The sequence below is a fragment of the Rutidosis leptorrhynchoides genome, chromosome 4 (assembly GCF_046630445.1).
Source record: "Rutidosis leptorrhynchoides isolate AG116_Rl617_1_P2 chromosome 4, CSIRO_AGI_Rlap_v1, whole genome shotgun sequence".
Classification (NCBI taxonomy): Eukaryota; Viridiplantae; Streptophyta; class Magnoliopsida; order Asterales; family Asteraceae; genus Rutidosis; species Rutidosis leptorrhynchoides.
Window position 1 is genome coordinate 334,090,807 of NC_092336.1, and position 8,418 is coordinate 334,099,224.

Here is an 8,418-nt window from a genome sequence, read left to right on the forward strand (position 1 = left end):
AATAATAATAATAATAATAATAATAATAATAATAATAATAATAATAATAATAATAATAATAATAATAATAAAAACTACCATAGGAGCTCTTAAAAAAAATAAATGCCCAAGACGGGACTCGAACCCGTGACCTCTCGCTCACCCGCAAACACACTCTACCATCACTCTGCTGCTTACATTTCTGTTTTAATTCCCCGAAAAATTTATATAACTTTTAACTTTGTCATCATCTTCTTCACTTAATACATCGACCAAGAAATTATCAAATCAAAATAACGGATTACTAGTTTGATTTAGGAATTTAATTAAAACAGAAACAAATGGTTATAGATTAGAATGGCTGATAGAAAAAATTAAAAGGATTGACAGCAGCAGTAGCTGAATACGTGAGAGCTCAAGAACAACTCAACTTGTGATTTTGAAATTAAGGTCGTTTTAGACTTCGGTTTATTCATGAAATAGATTCTAAATTACTCCTAGAATCTTTCGAAATCCTCAATTTAACCAGAAACAACATCTAGAACTCGAATTTGATGATGAACACAATGGTTGACTTTTTACTTTTAAACTTTGACCCTAAAATTCGACTTTGATAACAAGAATTGGAACCTAGGATTTTGCAGATAGATTGAGTGGATGATTCCTAACACAACTACATTTGAGGATTTTGAAATACGATTCGAATTCGTAGTTTTTGAAAAATTGAGCACGAACAGGGATATATCGAGCATATAAAAAAATAAAACAAATGTTTCTGTTTTTCATTCCTTAATTGCATATCGACATATGTAGTGTTTAATCAACTACCAAAAATTTGTTTTGTACTTAAGTCAACATGGATTCAATTAAAAAAAATACAGCTCGCTCACGATCTTAGAAAAAATATTAAAAGCAGGAAATAAAATATAAAAGCAGATAGTGGGAAAAAAAATTACGATGGAATAAATAAATTAAAAGCATGTATATAAAATTGGAAAGTAGATGATGATCTCTTAAAAAATTAAAAGCAATTTTTGATTGCAATAATGCAGAAAAAAAAAAAATATATATATATATATATATATATATATATATATATATATATATATATATATATATATATATATATATATATATATATATAGGTTGTGCATTGTTTTTGACTTTTATATGTATGTATGTGTATATATATATATATATATATATATATATATATATATATATATATATATATATATATATTATTTAATTGATATTATTATTAAATATATTATTAAGTATATATATATATATATTAATAATAATAATAATTTGATAATATTATTAATAATAATATAAGTAATAATAATGATAATAATAATATTATTAATGATAAATAAAAATAATGATAACAATATTAATATAACAATATTAATGATAAAAATTTTATTTATAATTAATTATAATAATCATTATAGAATGTTAATAACACTTTTAATAATAAATGTATTAATAATAAAGATATTTATAATAATATTAATAATAATCTTATCACTTTTAGTAAAAGTGATAATACTATTAATATTAATGTTATTAATAATTATTAATAATAATAATATTAGTAATAGTTGTAATACTTGTAAATGATAATGATTAATGATATATTATTAGAAATGATATTAATAATAATATTAATATAAAAAATAATTACTGATGCATAATTATTTATGAATAACTGTTCGTGAATCGTCGGAATTGATCGAAATTAAATGAAATCATGTAAAGACTTTTTTTAAATTTTATCAGAAATTTCAGGGTTGTCATAGTACATACCCGTTAAAAAGAAATTTCGTCCCGAAATTTAGTTGTTGCCATCAATCGGCGTTGTTCGTACATAGACAAGGATATTTATGTTTTGTTTGGTCTTCACGTTCCCAGGTATGGTCGGGGCCTTTCGTGAATTCCAACGGATAGAATATTGTTTTGTTTCAAGCGTTTAAGTCATACGAACCATAATTTCTACAGGTTCTTCTACGAAGTGCATTTTATCATTAATGCGGTGGTTATCTAAAGATTAACAAGAGTTTTATTTGACTAGGTTATCCTCAAAAGGGATGATGGTGCTATACAAGCATTTCAATACACATGAAATGTGTTATGAATAGTATTGAGCTCATTTAAAATCTTGAGCGTTTATGCCGCAATATTAGGGCAGACAAAACAGAGAGGAGTTCATGAAAATCATAGTCATGAAGTTTGATAGAGATCATCATTCTTTACAACAAGAATGATGAATATGAGTTGAAAAATAGAGTTTTATCACTATTGGATAAAATAATTCGATTATAGGAAGAGTATAAACGAAGCTATCACAAAAGAATGAAATGAGGAAATTAAATGTTCGCCTTAAATTTTGACGTAATCATGTTTAAAGTTGATTTCTGGAATTCAAGGGATTTAAAGAAATATTCGTAATCTTTATAAGATTTGATTCTCCGGTAATTAAGGAATTTTGAGATTTCTTTGATTAAATGCGGTGAATTGCCTCGATTGCTGTGTTTGAAATTTTGCTATAAATTAGCTTCTTCCGTTTCATTATCTTCACCACTTCTATACTTTCTTCCTAAATTCATACTTCCAAAAGATTTGTTAATATGCTCAATCCTTTATTAATACTTGTTATTATATTGACCATATATGCAGTCAATCTTCTTTTTCATTTACCCCAGGAGGAATTTGTTTTCTTCTACTATTCCCTTGGAGTTATAATGTTTTTAATTCTCTGTGTCTTTACGTTGCAATACGTATTGATATACACGGTTTATAATTTATGTGTTGTTATTAGGCTTTATATTTTCCCTTATATGTTGGAGCTCTATGCTCTTGTTTTTCTCTTCTCGACTTTAAGTAAAGCGAATAACGGTCCAGAATTAGGTATGGAGTTTCAAATGATCATAATATACAAAGTAGAAAGGAAAGGTAATAGCACGATTTGATTTGTCAAATTACCAGAATATCCGGAAAAGACCGAATCATCAAGAAAAATATTTTCTTGATATGTTTAGAGGTTAAATAGAATGTAAGATTCGTGTAACATGGCACATGATGATTGTAACGTCTGTGAATCATCATCTTCCATTAGAAATTTAGCATGACTTACTGTAATATAATCACGTTGGCCTGACGTCATTATATTATACTAACTCATGCTTCAATTCCCAACACTACTTCAAAAATCATTCATAATTTATACTTAGGTTTTACAGAAGTTTCCAATATAATGTAATACAGATAGCACGAAGAGGTATATAATTTCGAACGAGAATATTTATGAAAATATCTTCAGAAATATCAAAGATATTTATGATCATATTTTGGAATTTCTAAGTTTGAAAGTTGATGAAGAAAATTTTTCCGCAAGCTTTTAACATGACTTCGGAGCAAGATATTCTCTAAAGATTTTATCAGATCCAGATTTACCTGGATTCTTTGAATATAGGGTTTGGTCCTTGTATTTGTCCTTGGTCTCCTCCATTGTTAGCTCAATCCGTTTTTCAGTTCCAAATCTGAGCTTTTTCAATGCGTCATTCTTTATCATCAAACTTTTGGCAATTAAGACCATCTATAGCTTTTGCTGCTTCGTCAGTATTCTCAAGGTTAATGAATCTGAATCATTGATTATCAATCCTAGATGGTTTCAAGAAATTTTATTTTTAGATGATTAAACGCTGATTGTAATCGTCAATGGATCTAATGGTTGACGAATAGGCATTGTTGATTTCCAAAGTAATGAATGATAATTTAGGTGGTTTGATGTGAAAATTCATCGCAGAATACGAATGAATATAATTCATGAATGTATTGATCTTTAGGAAGATCTTGCTAAAGTTTTACTTGGATTCTGATATGTCAAAATTAGAATATGTAATTGAATTTTTGAATGAAAACGGTTGTTCTTCGGTGATGTCACGACCCGAAAAATTCCGACTAATTTTAAACGAAACTCTCGATACGATTTAATATTCTTCACACGATAAGAGAAGTCTGTTAGGTTGAGTCTCAAAAAGTTTGAACCGTTTCATATATTCAATTGACCTTCGACTGTTCTCGATGATTCAAGAACTACTATTTGTAAATAAATGTGTATACATATAAAAATAAATATAAATATATGTGTAGAGTATATTAAATATAATTATTAAATGATTGTAACCCTCGTTGATCATTCGATTATTATTTAGATAAACTTAATTACAACTTATATGATTTTAAAAAGATAAACGGTGATCCATAATTTAGATATATGAAATTTGGGATCATTAAAAATATTTTTACTTTGAAGAATTGGGTTTTAGTACTCCGTACATATTACTTGGAATTAAAAATAAATTATAGACGAACCTTTTTGATCAGGTATCAAACAGGTAATGAGTGAAATAATTAAATATTATTAATCTAAAAATTTGAGATTTTTAGGAACACTTTTATACGCTAACTGTTTAGCAATGGACACGATATGTTATCCTATTAAACTGTCGGTAGAATAACTCAATAATTAAGAGGCTGCTAATTATTTCTTTCACACGTTATATTTGTTGAGATGTAATAATATATTAATATTAATATTATTATATTTATTTATCACTAAATGATTGATTAAACTTACTGTTTAGTTTTGCTTTTCCCTAAAGGTGAACGACATAGTATATAATGTTTGACAATGTGTAACTAGATGACAATCTGTCATTGATTAAACGGGTCATATTTATAGCTTGAATTTTTTTTTTTTTTAAAGGGTAGAAACAAAATATAATGTTTTACACGAAGCTACTTAGGTGGTGTATTATATCTGAAATGATGCTTTTACAATAGCATTTTAACAGCCAAACTTTTTCTCACTATATTATAATTCGCGAAGTATATGTTAAGATTACCACTTTTCTCAACTCAAACCATCCACTAAAACACAACAACTCCACCTAACACATGTATATATTAGTTGTGTGTTTTTTTTAGATTCTCACTTAAACACCATCTCATATTATATATACATATACCCACTTGATAACATTTACTTCTAAAATTTTATGTCAAGCCCTAGATTAAAACACCAAAACACTTCTTCTTCTTCACCATTCTATCCGCCACTTTCATCAACCGAGAACCATCATTAAACAACCACCTTTTCATCACCACTGGCAACCTTCTGTCACTAAACTACTATTGCTATACATTAATGGCTAGTTGTGTGATGTTGTTACCTTCGATCACCATATCTAAAATCGACAACCACTATGCAATTCAAGCCAAACACTCGACCTCCCTTTATTCTATCTTCTGTTGATTTGATCAACCTCACCTTAAACAACAAACGTTTCTATTTTCTTCTTGCTCGACAACCCAATTCAAACCGTGAACCACCATGAGACCCAAATAGCCACCACCTCAAGCCTTCTTCACCTTCAACAATCATCTTGAACCACCATGAAACACCACCATTGATAACCATCATAACAGTGAACCCTCTCAATCTCTCTCTTCTCTCTCTAACCTCATCCGCCATCACAACCACCACATGATTACTACTACGTTGCTGTCTTGTTCTACTTCTGTTTTGATCAAAAACCTGCAACCGCTGCTATTCCTGTCTCTATCGCGAACCAACCCACACACACCCTACTGCATCTATTGATCCTGTCTTTCTATTTTAAACCACACCCATCGAAACTCATATATTCTTTCTCTGTCCGAATAACTCCACAAAAACCATGGAAGATAGCTACAGCGTTTATAATTTTCTGTTTTTCTATTCGAACTCCAAATGATACTATTACACTTTCTTCCTATTATAAGTACGATGATGAGCTGTTAAGATGTAAAATTAATGGTGAAGATGATGATGGAATCGTGGAAAAGAAGATGAATAGTAAACAGGAAAAATGAGAACGATGATGATGAAGATCGAACTATTCTAGTCCTCCTTCTGTAGAACCCTAAAACCCCACACGTTTTATCCTCTTTGTCTTATGGCCGACAATCCATGAATCAAATAACCCCACTTTTAAATTTAATAAAGGATTAAGGTTTATACCGTTATATTTTTATAGTCGATTATTAACCTTAATTGGGCCGTGATTGTAGTGACGCGAACTTTTCCATGTTTATATATATTAATTGAGATTGATATTTACATGATTAAATGTTTCCAACATGTTAAGCAATCAAACTTGTTAAGACTTGATTAATTGAAATATGTTTCATATAGACAATTGACCACCCAAGTTGACCGGTGATTCACGAACGTTAAAACTTGTAAAAACTATACAATGACATATATATGGTTATATATATAGTTAACATATTTTTATTATAAGTATGTATCTCATTAGGTATTTTAACAATGAGTTATATACATAAAAATGAGACTATTAATTTAAGAAACTCGAAAACGATATATATAACGATTATCGTTGTAACAACGTCTTACTAGGTACATATGAATCATATTAAGATATTGATACACATGATTAATTATGTTAAATGATAAGTAAATATATTATTAAGTGTATTAACAATGAAATACATATGTAAAAATAAGACTACTAACTTAATGATTTCGAAACGAGACATATATGTAACGATTATCGTTGTAACGACATTTAACTGTATATACATCGTACTAAGATATGTTATATATCATAATATCATGATAATATAATAATTTAACATCTCATTTGTTATAATAAACAATGGGTTAACAACATTCAACAAGATCGTTAACCTAAAGGTTTCAAAACAACATTTACATGTAACGACTAACGATGACTTAACGACTCAGTTAAAATGTATATACATGTAGTGTTTTAATATGTATTCATACACTTTTGAAAGACTTCAAGACACTTATCAAAATACTTCTACTTAACAAAAATGCTTACAATTACATCCTCGTTCAGTTTCATCAACAATTCTACTCGTATGCACCCGTATTCGTACTCGTACAATACACATCTTTTAGATGTATGTACTATTGGTATATACACTCCAATGATCAGCTCTTAGCAGCCTATGTGAGTCACCTAACACATGTGGGAACCATCATTTGGCAACTAGCATGAAATATCTCATAAAATTACAAAAATATGAGTAATCATTCATGACTTATTTACATGAAAACAAAATTACATATCCTTTATATCTAATCCATACACCAATGACCAAAAACACCTACAAACACTTTCATTCTTCAATTTTCTTCATCTAATTGATCTCTCTCAAGTTCTATCTTCAAGTTCTAAGTGTTCTTCATATATTTTACAAGTTCTAGTTACATAAAATCAAGAATACTTTCAAGTTTGCTAGCTCACTTCCAATCTTGTAAGGTGATCATCCAACCTCAAGAAATCTTTGTTTCTTACAGTAGGTTATCATTCTAATACAAGGTAATAATCATATTCAAACTTTGGTTCAATTTCTATAACTATAATAATCTTATTTCAAGTGATGATCTTACTTGAACTTGTTTTCGTGTCATGATTCTGCTTCAAGAACTTCGAGCCATCCAAGGATCCGTTGAAGCTAGATCCATTTTTCTCTTTTCCAGTAGGTTTATCCAAGGAACTTAAGGTAGTAATGATGTTCATAACATCATTCGATTCATACATATAAAGCTATCTTATTCGAAGGTTTAAACTTGTAATCACTAGAACATAGTTTAGTTAATTCTAAATTTGTTCGCAAACAAAAGTTAATCCTTCTAACTTGACTTTTAAAATCAACTAAACACATGTTCTATATCTATATGATATGCTAACTTAATGATTTAAAACCTGGAAACACGAAAAACACCGTAAAACCGGATTTACGCCGTCGTAGTAACACCGCGGGCTGTTTTGGGTTAGATAATTAAAAACTATGATAAACTTTGATTTAAAAGTTGTTATTTTGAGAAAATGATTTTTATTATGAACATGAAACTATATCCAAAAATTATGGTTAAACTCAAAGTGAAAGTATGTTTTCTAAAATGGTCATCTAGACGTCGTTCTTTCGACTGAAATGACTACCTTTACAAAAACGACTTGTAACTTATTTTTCCGACTATAAACCTATACTTTTTATATTTAGATTCATAAAATAGAGTTCAATATGAAACCATAGCAATTTGATTCACTCAAAACGGATTTAAAATGAAGAAGTTATGGGTAAAACAAGATTGGATAATTTTTCTCATTTTAGCTACGTGAAAATTGGTAACAAATCTATTCCAACCATAACTTAATCAACTTGTATTGTATATTATGTAATCTTGAGATACCATAGACACGCATACAATGTTTCGACCTATCATGTCGACACATCTATATATATTTCGGAACAACCATAGACACTCTATATGTGAATGTTGGAGTTAGCTATACAGGGTTGAGGTTGATTCCAAAATATATATAGTTTGAGTTG